This window comes from Bufo gargarizans, chromosome 3, assembly GCF_014858855.1.
Source record: "Bufo gargarizans isolate SCDJY-AF-19 chromosome 3, ASM1485885v1, whole genome shotgun sequence".
NCBI classification, from domain to species: domain Eukaryota; kingdom Metazoa; phylum Chordata; class Amphibia; order Anura; family Bufonidae; genus Bufo; species Bufo gargarizans.
In genome coordinates, this window is record NC_058082.1 from 542221886 (window position 1) to 542241845 (window position 19960).

Here is a 19960-nt window from a genome sequence, read left to right on the forward strand (position 1 = left end):
ACTAATTCCAGCTCCCCAGTTTTATTAGTCAGGCTTCTGGCATTACTATACATACATTTGAGAGGTTTATGTATATTTTTTACCCTACACCTTTCCTTCTGAACTTTTCTAGTCCCTCCTTCCATTCCTCCTCCAGTCCCACTACCTTGCCCCCAGTTTCTATCTGCACTATCTTCCCCTCCTATAGTGTAATTTCCCTCCCCCCAGTCCCTAGTTTAAACACTCCTCCAACCTTCTAGCCATCTTTCTCCCCAGCACAGCTGCCCCTTCCCCATTGAGGTGCAGCCCGTCCCTACGATAGAGCCTGTAGCCGATAGAGAAGTTGGCTCAGTTCTCCAGGAACCCAAACCCCTCCTTCCTACACCAGTTCTTGAGCCACTTGTTAATCTCCCTAATCTCGCACTGCCTTTCTTGTGTGGCTCGTGGTACAGGCAGTATTTCGGAAAATACTACCTTTGAGGTCCTTGCCCTAAGCTTTAGACCTAAATAAGGACTCTCCACCTACCTCTAACTTTGTCATTGGTTCCGATATGGACCATGACCGCTGGATCTTCTCCAGCCCCTCCCAGTAATCTGTCTATTTTTATTGGGGGGGAGGGCAGCAGCAAACAGAGTTCCTGTGGGGTTGGGGGGGGGGGGGCACTGTAGGCTCATAGAGAACTCAGGACAGTGTGCCCCCCCAATGAACTCTGCTTGCTGGTAGAGGACAGTGTGCCCAGCAGCACATCCCCTCTCAGTCACCTTACAGTGGGGGAGGGGGGATGATTGGGGACTATTAGGGTTGAACGAACCCAAACTGCAAAGTTCGGGTTCGTACCGAACTTTGCGAGTTCGGTACCAGGAACTGATTTTAGTATTTTCCATTTAACATGATTATATAAAATAATAGCATTCTTAAGACAGAATGCTAAATAAAATGACCATTGAGGGGTTAAAAATAATTAAAAACTCATCAACTTGATTGCGCAGCCGGTATCCTCTTCTTTCTTCTTTCTGCAGGACCTGCAAAATGACCTGCGATGACGTCACCTAAACTCACGCTTTGTTTTGCCTACATACTGCTTGTTACACAAACGTGTAGCACATTTAGATCCTTTATCAATTCTAAAACTGTTGGGGTGGTTTATGTTTCTATATGTGTGTGTAACAAGCAGTATGTAGGCAAAACCAAGAGTGAGTTTAGGAGACGAAAAGTGGAACATCTGCTGGATATTGCCAAACAGGCTGATACTCCAATTGGGCAACACATAGAGAGGCATCATCCTGATGTGGATAACTATGTGAAGTTTCAGGGGATGGAACACATCAGGATGACTCTAAGAGGAGGTGATATAAACAATTTATTGTTGCACAAAGAACCACAATGGATGTTCATTCTGCAAACAGTCAAACCATCAGGGTTGAATGAATACATCTCCTACACCTGCTTCATCTAACACACAGTAAAGTCTTTACATGACGTTATGAAGAAATTCATGCGCTTGCATAAACTGAGGAAAATACTTGATGTGCATGTCAATTATTGAACTGTTTATTTTTTGTGGAAGTAACATAGCGGTTACTTTCCAATGAATGTATAAATAATAAACAAATAAACAAGTGAAATATATGCAAAAACTGTGAGATGTACAGGGAAAGATCACCTCATTGTGGATCCATTCAATCACGTAATGATGATATTGATTGCAGAGGTCATAAGATAATGGCCACAGGTATTTATTCATTTCATTGTATGGAAAATAGATAAAGTATGTGGGCTCTGAATGACCACTTAGATTACCTAGTCACAGTCAGAATTGACTCCTTTGTAAATATACCGCCAGAATGTCCCTTCTAATTTCATTTTGCAGTCTCCCTGGGACTTTGCGATGCATTGGGGCGGTAGGGGATTTGTCCTGGTCCACACCCCCTTGCAAATGTTTGGAACCCCCGTCTGGTTAGCTCCGCCCAGGGGGCATGAATAGTTCTATTTAGCAGGCGGCAGATCGGGGGTGCGCTACGGCCGCAGTAGAGTACATTATTGCGGCATCTGAGTGTAAAATTAGCAATATTTTTTTTTTAACAAACTTACCGCCTTCATTTGCTCGCGATGGGTCGGCCACCGCCATCTTGCTTGAAGATCTCTGCCGAAATCCTGTGCTGCACAAGTTTACGTCATCACGCCGGCTAGCATGGTCACGTATGATGTCATCACATCGGCTGGTGTGATGATGTAATCTCGCGCTCCACGAGATCTTAAAGCAAGATGGAGGCTGGTGGCTCGTTGCGAGCAAATGGAGGAGGTATGTTTCATTTTTTATATTTTTTTTGTACTATTTTAGGTTAAATTGATTCGCTGACACAAGGGACAAGGAAATTCGGCTTCTAGGCCAATCGAATTAATCCTGAAATTCAGATCGAATTCCACTTCGTGGGATTTGATTCGCTCATCTCTACTCCTGATGAAAGGCTGTGTTAAATATCAGCCAGGAAACGTGTAGAGCTTTAGATATAACTTTAGTAGCAAAAACTACGCACCATATGTAGCCATTAAGGCATTAGATGTTTCATGGGAGGGATCCCAGTATATACTGTGGGCTGCTATGAGACAATTACATTGAGACAACAATAGAGTGTATATAGACCGCATATTTGGATCCTATTTATTTCTCTGTAGGTGAAGTGATAAAGAAAGTGAATCTCCAGTACAGGGATAATTTTATAGGAAGTGAGTTTGACTGATGAAACAGTCAATAATAACAGTCACTAATATAGTATATGGTACATTAACATATTAGTGGGAGGCAGATAACAGTGGAGGTGCAAGCGATACTACGTGTTAATATGCACCCCTGCATATCAATGGCTTCGCCAAGGGGGTGCAAGATGGGGCCCCCCCTACATCACGTTGCCCCCCCCCCCCCCCGAGCTGCTCAGAAGTGGGAGGTGGAGGCCGCAGGGCACAGGGAGATGAGTGCTTCCATTGCTCTCATCTCCATAGTCATCTGTATCGCCGTCCTCAGGACAGCGATACAGATGCCTATGCTAGTGTGGCGGGGCAGGGGAGGGAGAGGTGCGTCCCTTCCCCTTCCTCTGATAGGCTGCTGGCACTAGGCCGGCAGCCTATCAGGTGCCGGCTCAAGCGGCTCGTGCCTCTTGAGCTGTACAGCGCGGGACACAGGCTGGAAGAGGCCTGCATCGTGTCGCTGACATTTTTTTTATATGTACAATAGTTTTACAGGCACATTAGGGGGGCTCTTGTTACTGGCACTTTTGGGGGGCTCTTGTTACTGGCACATTGTGGGCTCTTGTTACTGGGCTGGCACTTGATGGGGGGCTTATTACTGGCACGTAATGGGGCTCTTACTGGCACATTGGGGGGCTCTTGTTACTGGGCTGGCACATGATGGGGATTATTACTGGCATGTGATGGGGGGACTCTTACTGGCACATGGGGGCTCTTGTTACTGGCACATTGGGGGGCTCTTGTTACTGGCACATGATGGGGGGCTTTTATTACTGGCACATGATGGGGGCTCTTATTACTGGCACATGATGGGGGCTCTTGTTACTGGCACATTGGGGGGGCTCGTGTTACTGGCACATGATGGGGGGCTTATTACTGGCACATGATAGGGGGGGCTTATTACTGGCACATGATGAGGGGCTTATTACTGGCACATGATGGGGGGCTCTTATTACTGGCACATGATGGGGCTCTTATTACTGGCATGTGATAGGGCTCTTATTACTGGCACATGATGGGGGCTCTTATTACTGGCACATGATGGGGGCTCTTATTACTGGCACATGATGGGGGCTCATATTACTGGCTCATGATGGGGGGCTCTTATTACTGGCACATGATGGGGGGCTCTTATTACTGGCACATGATGGGAGGGCTCTTATTACTGGCACGTGATGGGTGGGGCTCCTAATACTGGCACATGATGGGGGGCTCTTATCACTGGCACGTTATGGGGGCTTTTATTGCTGGCACGTGATGGGGGCTCTTATTACTGGCACGTGATGGTTGGGCTCTTATTACTGGCACATGATGGGGGTTCTTATTACTGGCACATGATGGTGGGACTCTTATTACTGACACATGATGGAGGGGCTCTTGTTACTGGCACATGATGGGGCTCTTGTTACTGGCACATTGGGGGGCTCTTATTACTGGCACATGATGGGGGCTCTTATTACTGGCACATGATGGTGGGGCTCTTATTACTGGCACATGATGGGGGCTCTTGTTACTGGCACATTGGGGGGCTCGTGTTACTGGCACATGATGGGGGGCTTATTACTGGCACATGATAGGAGGGGCTTATTACTGGCACATGATGAGGGGCTTATTACTGGCACATGATGGGGGGCTCTTATTACTGGCACATGATGGGGCTCTTATTACTGGCATGTGATAGGGCTCTTATTACTGGCACATGATGGGGGCTCTTATTACTGGCACATGATGGGGGCTCATATTACTGGCTCATGATGGGGGGCTCTTATTACTGGCACATGATGGGGGGCTCTTATTACTGGCACATGATGGGAGGGCTCTTATTACTGGCACGTGATGGGTGGGGCTCCTATTACTGGCACATGATGGGGGGCTCTTATCACTGGCACGTGATGGGGGCTTTTATTGCTGGCACGTGATGGGGGCTCTTATTACTGGCACGTGATGGTTGGGCTCTTATTACTGGCACATGATGGGGGTTCTTATTACTGGCACATGATGGTGGGACTCTTATTACTGACACATGATGGAGGGGCTCTTGTTACTGGCACATGATGGGGGCTCTTGTTACTGGCACATTGGGGGGCTCTTATTACTGGCACATGATGGGAGGGCTCTTGTTACTGGCACATGATGGGGGTCTCTTATTACTGGCACATGATGGGGGCTTTTATTACTGGCACGTGATGGGGGGCTTTTATTACTGGCACGTGATGGGGGCTTTTATTACTGGCACGTGATGGGGGCTTTTATTACTGGCACGTGATGGGGGCTTTTATTACTGGCACGTGATGGGGGCTCTTATTACTATCACGTGATGGTGGGGCTCTTATTACTAGCACATGATGGGGTGCTCTTTTTATTGGCACATGATGGGGGGCTCTTGTTACTGGCACATTATGGGGGGCTCTTGTTACTAGGACATGTTGAAATTTAAGTGTTTTTTGTTTTTAAACAGACAGCAGGACTTTTCTTCCCTGTTGCGGTTTTAGGTATTGGGTAAAGTATCTCAGCATTTCTAAGCATACTTGTGTAAATGTATCGTTGTTATAGCTGTCCCCCCCCCCTACTTTTGTCCTAGCTCCCAGTGTGCCCCCCAAAATTTGAAAGCTAGAGATGCCACTGCTGCATATTTGATACCCTGACCTGAAAAGTACATGTTTGTAAACTATCACCTTGCTTTAATAGTTATTTAATAAAAGTATTTTTTAGCGATATTAAATCAGGCAGTTACCATATAACACTCAATATCACCAATCTTGGTTGAGTTATTTAGTTATCCCTACAAAAATGTTAATGTCAACTTTACCTATTACAGAAGTATTATATCTAAAATGAAAAATCAACAGAAAGATGCAACACTCCAGTCCAACAAGTATGTTTATTCAATGTCAGACAACCAACATTTGAATGACTGCACTGAGTTGAAACATTGCTTGTCTGACATTAGGTGAATAAACATCCTTGTTGGAGTGGAGTGCTGCTTCCTTCAACTTCCTACCTATATTGTCACAGTGCTACTTTATCTTCCTTGTTTAACTTTAACTCATTTTTTTCTTTTTCTTTTTTTTTTTTTGGGGGGGGGGCTAATCTGTAGTTTTCATTGATACCATGTGGGATGTGTATGACTATTTGCTTTTTACTCCATTTTTTGTGGGAAGCAAAATGACCAAAAAACAGCGAAGTGGTAATTTATTATGATTTTTTTTCATTTCGCCGTTTGGTATGGTGTGAATATTTTTTATATTTTATTAGTACAGGCATTTTCACACACGGTGATGCCCATGATGTTTATTTTTTTGATTGCTTACATATTTTTATTTTGGGGAAAGGAGGTAATTAGAATTTTTATTTTTAAAAACTTTTTTCACTTTTTAATAGTTCTCCTAGGGAACTATAGCAAGCAATCATTAGATTGTGACTCTTTTAGACTCCAATGAATTACCATTGGAGTCTATGACATTTACACTAGGTCCCTATGGAGCCCTGCCATAAGCAGGCTATCTATAAGAACTAATGGGTGGCAGCCTCCTGTCACTCAGGAGGACAGAGACTTCCACACACTGCATCCAGATACTCTGATCCTCAATAGGGGGAGCCTCTGCAAGGCCGGGAGCGTTCGCCATATTTAACCCCTTATTGACCACCCATACGCCTTTTTATGGCGGTCACTAAAGGGCCTTAGGCTGGGCCGCCGATTTTTTACGGCAGCTAAGTCTAAGCACTGCATGGGTCCCCCGTGAATTGGCGAGTGGGGACCCAGCTCTCACATGAGAACCGCGGCCCTAATATAACAGCCCAGACCGGCAGGAGTGCTGATCCAGACTGTTTAACAATTTACATGTCGTGGGCAATGGTGCCCGCTGCATGTAAAGTGCTGACAGAGGAAGTGGACTCCCTCTGTCTCCCATTGGCACCCTGCAAATGCTATTGCGGGGTGCTGATGTGTGTGAAGGCTGGAAGGGGTCTGATGTAGGCCCCAGACCAGCCGTCAGTAATTTCCTTTGCCTCTCTGGTGCAGCCTGCTGGTCAATGTTTGAATGGCATTGCCATTAAAATGCAATGCACTATAGGGATAGTGCATTCCATTTTAAAAGCAATCAAAATACTGTCTGCTATAGTCCTTTTGTGGGACTATTAAGTGGTAAAAAAAATATAACATTTATTAAATAAAAAAAGTCCATAAAAAATAAACGTCCATTGAAAATAAGCTTTTCAATGAAAAAAAAAACTGGAAAAAAAAATCCATATGTTTAGTATTGCCGCATCCATAATGACCCGGACTACATAAATATCACATAAATTATCCCCTATGATGAACGCTATAAAAAAATAAAAGACAGAATTGCTAATTTATTCTTAGTTGCCACAGAAAAATTGCAATAGCAAGCGATCAAAAAGCACCATTTACTTCAAAATGATACCAGTAAAAAATACAAGTCGTTCCACAAAAATCAAGCCCTCACACAACTCCAAAGAAAGAAAAATAAAAAAGTTATGGGTCTTGGTTAGAGGCAATGCAAAAACATTTTTTTCTTTAAAAAAAAGGGGTTTTTTTGCAAAAAAGTTGTAAAACATTAAAAAATATGTATTTTGTATCACTGTAGTCATACTGACCCAGAGAATAAAGATATTATGATATTTACACTGAAAAATAAACGCTATAAAATTTATAACGTAAAAACGCTGTGGCAGTATTGCTGTTTTTCCCATCTCCCTCCTAGAAAGAGTTAATAAAAGTCATTTAGAAAGTTATGTGTGTACTCCAAAATAGTGCCATTAAAAACTAGAACAGGCTGGTCATTAAGGAGTTAAAGTCCCGACCGCCAAAATATATAGTCGTACAGTGGTCAGAAACAGAATAAAGAGGATAATACATTTTGGGAAGACTTTTACTTTCAGAATTTAAGTTTGCTTTGATATAATTAGTATCCCAAAGCATTATTGATCATTAGTGTCAGTATGACAAGTGACGTTTTAGGTCATAGGAAGCTGCCTATGGCAAATATGGTGCCTTTGTTAGGCCTCTGGCTGCCATCTTAACCCATTGGCACTTTACCAGAAGAAGGAACCAAATCTGCTGAAATAAGTATCCCTCTCCCTTTGTCAAGCTTCTTAGGGCCCCTTCACATGTATCGAGCGATCTGGTTCAGTTCCCCTCCAGCGAGAAGCAGAAAACACCAGAGGGGAATTGAAGCCAGAGCTTATCCCATCATTTTCTATGGGATCATTTGCATACATCCAGTGTATCAGTTGTGATGCTGTTTGTCAAATAGTGCTGACAGAAAAACACTGCATGTCCAGTGTATAGACGCTGGATCTATGCACTTAAGTGCAGTGAGCATAGATCATTTGTGCCTGGCTTCCAGCCTAAAATAGCTGTCAGGACACAAATGATATACAGGTCCTTCTAAAAAAATTAGCATATTGTGATAAAGTTCATTATTTTCTGTAATGTACTGATAAACATTAGACTTTCATATATTTTAGATTCATTACATACCAACTGAAGTAGTTCAAGCCTTTTATTGTTTTAATATTGATGATTTTGGCATACAGCTCATGAAAACCCAAAATTCCTATCTCAAAAAATTAGCATATCATGAAAAGGTTCTCTAAACGAGCTATTAACCTAATCATCTGAATCAACTAATTAACTCTACACACCTGCAAAAGATTCCTGAGGCTTTTAAAAACTCCCAGCCTGGTTCATTACTCAAAACCGCAATCATGGGTAAGACTGCCGGCCTGACTGCTGTCCAGAAGGCCATCATTGACACCCTCAAGCAAGAGGGTAAGACACAGAAAGACATTTCTGAACGAATAGGCTGTTCCCAGAGTGCTGTATCAAGGCACCTCGGTGGGAAGTCTGTGGGAAGGAAAAAGTGTGGCAGAAAACGCTGCACAACGAGAAGAGGGGACCGGACCCTGAGGAAGATTGTGGAGAAGGACCGATTCCAGACCTTAGGGGACCTGCGGAAGCAGTGGACTGAGTCTGGAGTAGAAACATCCAGAGCCACCGTGTACAGGCGTGTGCAGGAAATGGGCTACAGGTGCCGCATTCCCCAGGTCAAGCCACTTTTGAACCAGAAACAGCGGCAGAAGCGCCTGACCTGGGCTACAGAGAAGCAGCACTGGACTGTTGCTCAGTGGTCCAAAGTACTTTTTTCGGATGAAAGCAAATTTTGCATGTCATTCGGAAATCAAGGTGCCAGAGTCTGGAGGAAGACTGGGGAGAGGAAAATGCCAAAATGTCTGAAGTCTAGTGTCAAGTACCCACAGTCAGTGATGGTCTGGGGTGCTATGTCAGCTGCTGGTGTTGGTCCACTGTGTTTTATCAAGGGCAGGGTCAATGCAGGGTCAATTTCATTTTTCAGCACGACCTGGCACCTGCTCACAGTGCCAAAACCACTGGTAAATGGTTTACTGACTATGGTATCACTGTGCTCAATTGGCCTGCCAACTCTCCTGACCTGAACCCCATAGAGAATCTGTGGGATATTGGGAAGAGAAAGTTGAGAGACGCAAGACCCAACACTCTGGATGAGCTTAAGGCCGCTATCAAAGCATCCTGGGCCTCCATAACACCTCAGCAGTGCCACAGGCTGAAAACACTTCTCTTTTATTGGTCGGATGAAATATGCTAATTTTTTTAGATAGGAAATTTGGGTTTTCATGAGCTGTATGCCAAAATCATCAATATTAAAACAATAAAAGGCTTAAACTACTTCAGTTGGTGTGTAATGAATCTAAAATATATGAAAGTCTAATGTTTATCAGTACATTACAGAAAATAATGAACTTTATCACAATATGCTAATTTTTTTAGAAGGACCTGTATGTGAAGTGAGTCTTAGATACTGCAGTCACAATTGACCTCAGCCTGGATCAGAGGTTTCTCTGATCATAACAATTACAGTAGGAGCTTGTCTCTCAGTCACGGCCTGCTGTTGAAGTTGTGCATGTGCAATTCCATCAAACATGTACATCATGAAACCTTTAGTCAAAGCAATCATAAGCCTTTTATATCTTTAGGCCTCATGCACACGGCTGTTGTTTTGGTCAGCATCCAACCCGCCGTTTTTGCTGCTCGGATGCGGACCCATTCACTTCAATGGGGCCGCAAAAGATGCGGATAGCACTCCGTGTGCTGTCCGCATCTGTTGCTCCGTTCCATTGCCCCGCAAAAAAAATATAACATGTCCTATTATTGTCTTTTTTATGGACAAGAATAGGCATTTCTACAACGGTTTCTGGACCGCAAAAAACAGACCGGTCGTGTTCATGAGGCCTTACTCTATGTATATTTGTACTAAACTTGAAATTGCACCCCAAATGTAACATCCAATTTTCTTATATTATCTTATTTCCTCCTCAATCTCCAGACATTTCCCATGTCTCCTATCACTTGAAATTACTAACTACAAGCCACTTACAGTATATTCATAGTAGAGCAGCCTTAACACAACCCAGAAAACCTCTCTCTATAGGGTATATAAGTATGTAACCTGTCATAGCCTTTATTTTAGTACACACAACTGTACCTAATGATAAAAGAGAAATCCAGCATCCAATAAAATGAAGATCTTTATTAAAAATTTTGCATTTCTCCTACCTCCTGTCTCTATCATGTTTTCCTTTAGACTGTACATTGTGGTCTTTTTCTTACTGGATCTGTTACTTTTAAATTAAAAGAGCATTACAGGGGTTGTCCGGGTTCAGAGCTTAATCCTGACATAGCCCCATTTTCACCCAGGCAGACCCTCTGAGATGAGCATCGAAGCCTTTTTTATGCTGCGATGCTCTCCATTGCCCTGGGCTGAATCGTGCAAGAAAAAGGATTTTTTTTCAAGATCCAGTGACGTGCTGGAGGAACTGCTAGATGGAGGCTTCCGCCTAGAAGTGAGCCCGGTGATGTCACCGGTAGTGTTGGGCGCGAATATTCAAATCGCAAATTTTAATCACGAATATCGGCACTTCAAAAATTTGCGAAGATTTAGAATATAGTGCTATATATTCGTATTCGTGAATATTCTATTATTATTTTTTTTATCAGTAACCTCCTTTCTTGTTTGTGGGCCAATGAGAAGGCTGCAATGTCTTTGTCAGAGCTTAGCAACATCCCTAGCAACCAATAGGAAAGTTGCCTACCCCTTTACTATATAAGAAACTCCCCAGCAGCCATTTTCTGCAGGTTTATGTAGTTCTGAGAGAGACAGCAGTGTCATTGTTATGCTCTGTGCTTTACTGTTTAATTACATTAAATAGCTTATATACATAATACAGATAGTTAGGGGGAGATAGTCAGTGTAGGTTATATCCTGATATAGTCTAGCTGATAGGTTCTGCTGTCCATACATACAGTACAGACCAAAAGTTTGGACACACCTTCTCATTCAAAGAGTTTTCTTTATTTTCATGACTATGAAAATTGTAGATTCACACTGAAGGCATCAAAACTATGAATTAACACATGTGGAATTATATACATAACAAAAATGTGTGAAACAACTGAAAATATGTCATATTCTAGGTTCTTCAAAGTAGCCACCTTTTGCTTTGATTACTGCTTTGCACACTCTTGGCATTCTCTTGATGAGCTTCAAGAGGTAGTCCAATGAACCAATGAACCAATGAACGTGACATCACTAGCTCACTGGAACACCATGAACTCTTTTAACAGCTGATCAGTAGGGATGCCAGGAGTACGATCTCTACCAGTCAGATATTGATGAGCTATGATGAGGATAGTAATACCTTTAACTTTGAGAAATGACTCAGAGGTAGGGATTAAAGACTGTCAACACCTTTGGGGACATTTTTTTTATCATTTCATTTTACTCAAAATAATTTTTGGTCTTTATTAAAATTTTCAACAGTTTGTTTCCTATAGCCTTTGTTTTTAGTGTAATTGCAGACTATTAGTTTGATAAGACTTTAGCCATAATGTATGTTTGAGCTGTCAAGAGTCAAGAGATAAGGGCTGCACATGCAGCAGCCAGAGCAGATGCCTGATGGATTCTCTGTAAAACAGAAATCAAGATAGTCTGCATTTACACTAAAGGTAAACAAAAAATGTTGACATTTTTAATAAAGACCAGCTGAAAAAATATTTTTAGACCACAAAAATATTTTTAGACCACAATGAGTAAAATGCAATGTTTAAAAATATTTTGCCCCTGTGGGTGTTCATTAGTGATGGACGGACATCGTCCGGGATGGTTCGTGAACGCATGTTTGAGATCAAATGTTCGTGAACCGTTCGTTCAAAGCAGGCCCCAATGACTTTAATGGCAGGTGAACCCGAAAAACTTTCAGGTCATATTTGCAGCCACTAAATACTTACTAGAAGTGCATAAATAGTCCCACAGCATTGACAGTGATATACCAGAGGGGGATCATTAGAAAAAATTCCCACAAAACAAAATATATTTTAATCTGGGGCCATTTTTTAGGCCCCAAAAATTAGGCATTCACCTGACAGAAAAGAACTTGTGATTATGTGGCTGAAGGTACATTTGGTGGTCAATGTTTAAAAATTTTACTGTAGGCCAGTACAGGCCCCAAAAATTAGGCATTCATCTGACAGAAAAGAACTTGTGATAATGTTGCTGGAGGTACATTTGGCGGTCACTTAATAAAATTTTTACTGTAGGCAGTACAGGCCCCAAAAATTAGGCATTCATCTGACAGAAAAGAACTTGTGACTAAGTGGCTGGAGGTACATTAGGCAGTCACTGGATAAAAATTTAGCTGTGGGTCTTTTATGCCGCTATATATACATAAGACATAAACCATTCTTTGTTGTGGGTGGTGGCGGATATGTGTCGGCTGGCATGAGGAAATTCAATTACACGTGGTCGTCATATGTGTTGAATTCCTCCGAGATCCATCTCTCATTCATTTTTATAAATGTGAGTTAGTCCACACTATCGTGAGCTAGACGAGTGCACTTATTGGTCACGATCCCCCCTGCTGCGCTGAACGTCCTTTCGGACAAGACACTCGACGAGGGGCATGCCAAGAGTTCCATGGCAAATTGTGCCAGCTCTACAGATGTAGTCAGACACCTGTTGGTCTAGGCGTTCCCTGAGACTGGATCCAGAGGACAGCTGTTGATGGGTTGGCCGCAAGAATGATCTCATATTCGTAGTGACCAACACATCTTCAAACCCCCTTCTTCTTGCAGGCGTGGTAGAATTGGTACCCGCACCTGTTTTGCTGTGGGTTGAAATTCCTCTGCCAGCGCCCTCAACAGCAGAATGCAGCAACTCTCAGAGCAAGGAAATTCTGCATTCTGCCAGCCCTTTGTGATGCTGGTAACATGTCCGCCATTTTGTGTTTGTACCGGGGGTCTAAGTAAGTGGCCACCCAGTTCTGGTCCATGCCCTTTATGCTTTTTTATACAGGGGTCCCTCTTCAAACACTGGAGCAAGAAGGCCCCCATTTGCACTAAATTGGAAGAGATGGAGCGCCCTGGCTCCTGCTCATCACCCAGGAGAATGTCATCCTCGGTCACCTACCCCCAGCCACGGAGAACACCAGGGATCCCCCGAAAAGTTTAAAGCCTGCTCTTCTTGCTCCTCCTCCTCCCTCCAGCCACCATCCTCCTCTGACTCCTCTTCAGACTCCTGCTGACTTGTCTCAGATGGAGTAGCCCCCCCTGGGAATTCATTCAGCATTGCGACTTCCTCATCTTTCTGCTCCTCGACGGCTTGATCAATGACACAACGCAATGCACGCTCCTGTCACGGAAGGTGTACAGAAAACTAGAAGACACAAAATAAAGATCCGAGTGACTGGATCCAAAACTAAGGAACCAAAGGGAGAGCCCTGCAACAGACCTGGCTCTCTCCCTAACTGCTCAGCCTATGCAAAAATCTCAATGGTAGATGATTGCATATCCTCGTTCCTAGATTGTATAACACCTGAACACCCTATAATAGTGAGGGGACACGACCACCAGCTCCCTACACTTGATACCGAGGGAGTCAGGGTCACCTGGGATCCAGCAAACAGGAAAACACAAATGAATGAACAAAACTTATCTTCAGAAGACTCAGTAGTAGCATCCAGCATGCACACACTCCAGGAAGTTGTATAAACCTCAAAGTGATGCAGTATGGGAAGGGATTTAAAGGGATGCAATCAGTGCAACTACATGACAGCTGAGAGAGGCTAAAGAGATGAGAAAACTAAAGCAAAACAAAAGGAACCTCAAGGAGGAGGTTCTGAAGAACGTCTGTCAGAGCTTCTCTGATGTCTAGTGGTGACAGCTCCAGAAAGAAGGCATAATATACAATGTCACTGATGGCACCCTGGCTGTGACTGACCAGTTTGGTGATCTCATCAAATAGCCGCAGAAGTCTGCATGCGTGGCACATGAGCAGCAACTGGCGCAGTGAAAAAAAAAACAAGCTCCCCAGAACCTGTCCTGCTGCAGAGTTTGTGCAGGTAATAGTTAATGGCACTTTTCTGCTGAAGATAAGCCTATCAAGCATATACAAGGTGAAGTTCCAGTGCATCGGGCAGTCACAAATCAGATGTCTAACGGGCAAGTGGTGTCGCTGCTGAACGTCAGCAAGGCGAGCCATGGCCGTGTAAGTTCTTCTAAAATGTCCAGAGATTTTTCTGGCCTGCCGCAAGAGTTCTGGACCCCTTGGTATTTGCCAATGAATCACTGCACGACTAAGTTCAGGACATGTGCCATGCACAGCACATGTGTCATTTTGCCATGTTTCAGTGTGCTCAGCAGATTGGCACCGTTGTCACACACCACATTACCAACTGTCAAATTGAGCGGGGTTAGCCACTGATCGGCCTGTGACTGCAGAGCTGAAAGGAGTGCAGGACCGGTGTGGCTCTTGGCTTCCAGGCACAACAGACGCAGCACAGCATGGCAACGTCTCACCTGACACGTCAAATAGGTTCTGGAGAGCCTGGGGTGTGCAGCGGAAGAGGTGGTAGCAGTGGAAAAGGAGAAGTCAGCTGTGGAGGAGACGGAGGATGGAGTAGGAGGAGGAGAAGAAGAGGCAGGCCTGCATGCAATCCTTGGTGGTAATACCAAATCCACACGGGAGACACAGGTTACATGCTTGATGACCGTCAGAAGGTAACCCAGTGGCAGCAAAAGTTATGTACTTTCCCTGGCCGTGTTTGCTAGACGAAGTCTCTGTGGTCAGATGTATCTTGGCGCCGACACTGTGTGCCAGAGATACATTCACTTGCTGTTGAACGTGGCCATATAGCTCTGGGATTCACTTCTCGGATAAATATTTTCTTCCGTGGACCTTCCATTGCAGTGTGCCAATGGCCACAAATTTTAAAGGCCTCCGAATCCACCAGTTTATATGGCAGTAGTTGACGGGCTAGCAGTTCTGACATGCCAGCGGTCAGCCATTGGGCAAGAGGGTTATCCAGCATCATCAACTTTTTACGCTTGAACATTTGGGCCACGGAAGCCTGCCTTCTGCCAGATAAACGCGAAGAGAAGGAGAAGAGGCAGAATGTGGAGCACCGGCAGTCTGGATTTTTGGGTTCTGACAGCGTTGCTCCCACTAGGCTCGGTCATGAGAGGCCAAGTGCCTTATTAATGCGGTCGTCCTTAGGTGAGTGTTGGGCTTACCGCGATGGCAACACTATCGTCAGCAGCTGGCACGTTAAAAAAGCTCACAAAAAGCCATGTAACGGCATCCTGGGAGTGCCAGAAGAGACCATTCATGGTGGATGAATCACTCTAGATACATTTGCCGTATGCTTTTTGCCTCCTATGCTCTGCCTGCTTCTCCTCCTTCTCTTCACTCTCTGCTGCTCCGTCTCTCCCTCTGAGCTCCCCTCCTCTTCCTCTCTTGTGGGCACCCACGTGACGCCCATCGACACGTTATCATAGTCACCTTCACCACCACTGACATTTGAGATCTCGGAGTAGGCAGCAACAGCGGGGACCTCCCTCCTTGGGGTGATCTGAGTACTGTCATCAGACCGCTGGGTGGCGGCCTTTGCTACCTCCTCTTCCTAATCCAATGTCAAGAATGGCTGCGCATCGATCGGTAAGGTCTGGGAATGTATAGGAAAATAATTCCTCTGACTCGAGTGGAGTGGCTATGGTGGTGGTGGTGTATTTTGGAGTGCACACAGCAGAGAGTGAGGAGGGTGCAGATACAGAGGATGAGGAGGGTGCAGAAGCGGAAGGGTGAGTGAGCCACTCAACCAACTCTGGTGCGCCCTTTAAAGTAATTGCACGTGCCTTCTCCAACTTTTCACTTAGGCTCCGGCCTGTTGCACCTGCCCGACCCCTACCACCCCTGCAGAATGGCCTGCCTCTTCCTCTGCCTGTCATTTTCAAAATGACCCTGTGTATAAATCCCTAGAGTAGATCAGTATTTGTAGAAGCAGGTATATCGCAGGCCGCAATCAATATTTGGTGGAAACAGATATATCGAACACATTAATCAGTATTTTGCAGAATCAGGTATCTTGTAGGCCTCAATCAGTATTTTGTGGAAGCAGGTATATCAAACCCATTAATCAATATTTTGTGGAAGCAGGTATATCGCAGGCCTCAATCAATATTTGGTGGAAACAGGTATATTGAACCCCTTAAATCTGTATTTTGCAGAATCAGGTACATCGCAGGCCTCAATCAATATTTGGTGGAAACCGGTATATCGAACCCTTTAATCAGTATTTTGTGGAAGCAGGTATCTTGCAGGCCTCAATCAATATTTGGTGGAAACAGGTATGTCAAACCCCTTAATCAGTATTTTGTGGAAGCAGGTATATTGCAGGCCTCAATAAATATTTGGTGGAAACAGGTATATTGAACCCCTTAATCAGTATTTTGTGGAAGCAGGTAAATTGCAGCACTCATTCAGTATTTTGTGGAAGCAGGTATAGCAAACCCCTTAATCAGTATTTTGTGGAAGTAGGTATATCGCAGGCCTTAATCAATATTTGATAGAAACAGGTATATCGAACCCCTTAATCAGTATTTTGTGGAAGCAGGAATATTGCAACCCTCAATTAGTATTATGTGGAAGCAGGTATATCAAACCCCTTAATCAATATTTTGTGGAAGCAGGTATATGGCAGGCCTCAATCAATATTTGGTGGAAACAGGTATATTGAACCCCTGATCAGTATTTTGTGGAAGCAGGTATATCATAGGCCTTAATCAATATTTGGTGGAAATAGGTACATCAAACCCCTTAATCAGTGTTTTGTGGATGTAGGTATATCAAGCCACTTAATCAGTATTTTGTGTAAGCAGGTATCTCGCAGGCCTCAATCAATATTTGGTAGAAATAGGTATATCGAACCCCTTAATCAGTATTTTGTTGAAGCAGGTATATTGCAGCCCTCAATTAGTATTATGTGGAAGCAGGTATATCAAACCTCTTAATCAGTATTTTGTGGAAGCAGGCATCTTGCAGGCCTCAATCAATATTTGGTGGAAACAGGTACATTGAACCCCTTAATTAGTATTTTGTGGAAGCAGGTATATTGCAGGCCTCAATCAATATATGTTAGAAATAGGTATATCGAACCCCTTTATCAGTATTTGGTGGAAGCAGGTATCTCGCAGGAATCAATCAATATTTGGTAGAAACAGGTATATCGAACCCCTTAATCCGTATTTTGTGGAAGCAGGTATATTGCAGCCCTCAATTAGTATTATGTGGAAGCAGGTATATCAAACCCCTAAATCAGTATTTTGTGGAAGCAGGTATATCGCAGGCCTCAATCAATATTTGGTGGAAACAGGTATATCGAACCCCTTAATCAGTATTTTGTGGAAGCAGGTATATCGCAGCCCTCAATTTGTATTTTGTGGAAGCAGGTATATCAAATCCCTTAATCAGTATTTTGTGGAAGCAGGTATATTGCAGGCCTCAATCAATATTTGGTGGAAACAGTTATATTGAACCCCTAATCAGTATTTTGTGGAAGCAGGTATATTGCAGCCCTCAATCAATATTTGGAGGAAGCAGGTATATTGAACCCCTTAATCAGTATTTTGTGGAAACAGGTATATTGCAGCCCTCAATCAATATTTGGTGGAAGCAGGTATATCGAACCCCTTAATCAGTATTTTGTGGAAGCAGGTATATTGCAGCCCTCAATCAATATTTAGTGGAAACAGGTATATCAAACCCTTAATCAGTATTTTGTGGAAGCAGGCATATCATATCTCTCAATTTATTTATTTTTGCCACAATAGTTATATCACACCACCTGGTTAATTTGGGGCAACAGGTATATCGCAGCCCTCAATCATTATTTTGTGGAAGAAGGTATATCATACCCCTCAATCAGTTTTTTTGGGGGGCAACAGGTATTTCACACCCATTGCAAATAGTTGTTCCAATAGCGTTTGTTTCTCTATATTGCTGTGGTATCGCGCAGAACCACACACAACTGCTGCACAATACAAATGCACTATAATATACTTTCTATGTTAGAAAGTATATTATAAGTATATCACACCCCTTAGTATATCACACCTATCGATAGCTCATCTTTACCACTCCTTAAAAGGACTTTTGTGGGCCTTTTAGCTAGCGTTTGCTGTACCTAACAGCCTGTCCCTGCTCCACAAAGCAACCTCTCCCTACACTGGATAGGGTTGGGGTATGTCCATGTGCTGAAATGTCTCAATTGGCTGCCCTTTCCCACCTGATGGATGTGTCATGAGTCCAAGTTCTGCGCAATGCAAAAGAATATGGCGCCGGCGAACATCGCCATATGTTCGCATGTTTGGGGAACCACGAACGCACAATGACCATGAGGCGAACTGCAAGGCCATCTCTAGTGTTCATAACTTTTAAACAAAGTTATAGAGTAGAGTAGAGCAGTAGTCCTAGTACAACCAGTTGTCTTACAGCCAGACCAATCTTTTAATACAAAAAATACTTTGCATATTTAAGTACATTTATGGCACATATACATTTACATACTTAGCCTACATATCCTTTGCCAAGATTGATTATGACCCTGATTGATAGACAATAATATGAATGTTATATATTCAGTTACAACTCTATAATTGCATGCCAATAATATTGGATACACTGAGTTATATAAAATGCTGTTCAGCTCTTATTTGAATACTTTACATTCACTAATTGCTCTGTTTATTTTGTCATCTGGTGCTTTACACGGTGACGGTAGCTAATTATGCTTTCTGCATCATTCAGTAATTCATTACGTGTTTGGAAGAGTTACCGTTAATTTAATTTGTGCTCATCACAGGCCACGCTTAATACATCATCATTTAGCATGCTACCATCTATTTACTATTCATATTTGTTACATCAATTAGTCATTTTCATAATTCATTGTTTTATTGAGCTATAGCTTACAGATTGTCACGAATCGGCCTACTTTGTGCCTTTGAGAGGATTTACAAAGTTCTACAAACTCAGCAAGTTCATATATTTACAAAGCTTCATAGTAATATAGTGGATCTATGTAAAATTATTCTTTGTATACTACACAAAGCAATGGGGGGGGGGGGGGAATTTATAGCAACAGAATCCACATTTTTACTTTTCAGAGCTCCTTTGAAAAATGAAAGGTGGAATCTGACTGGTTTCTATGGGCAGCTCAATTAAACCTATTTTCTTTTACACCAGTTGTGATAATTCTGCCTATTTAATCTGTTTCAAATCTAACATATAAATGTATTGTAGTATATAAAGGCAGTGCAAGTATATTCTTACTGGACTTTCAAATATTAATGGAAATTTGTATTTGATTACATTCAGCACTGAAAAGTGATTTGTCTGCAGCAATTTGCACTGATTACTGGTAAAAGGGATCAATGATCAATGTTAATATTTACTGGTTAATTTTACAGAAAACCATGGTTTGGAAGGCTGAAAAAAGACATCCATCCATTCAGAGGAAGCAAAAAAACTCCATGAAGTAGAAGCCAACCTCATTTTAGGGAGAAAAAAAACTCCCTGAATCAACGACCCATCTCTAGTAACTATAACATGCAATATTATTACACTCCAGAAATACATCTAGGCCCCTCTTGAACTATTTTAGTGAATTCACCATCACCACCTCCTCAGGCAGAGAGCTCCATAGTCTCGCTGCTCTTACTGTAAAGAATCCTCTTCTATGTTTGTGTACAAACCTTCTTTTCTCCAGACGCAGAGGATGTCCCCTCGTCACAGTCACAGTCCTGGGGATAAATAGATGATGGCAGAGATCTCTGTACTGACCCCT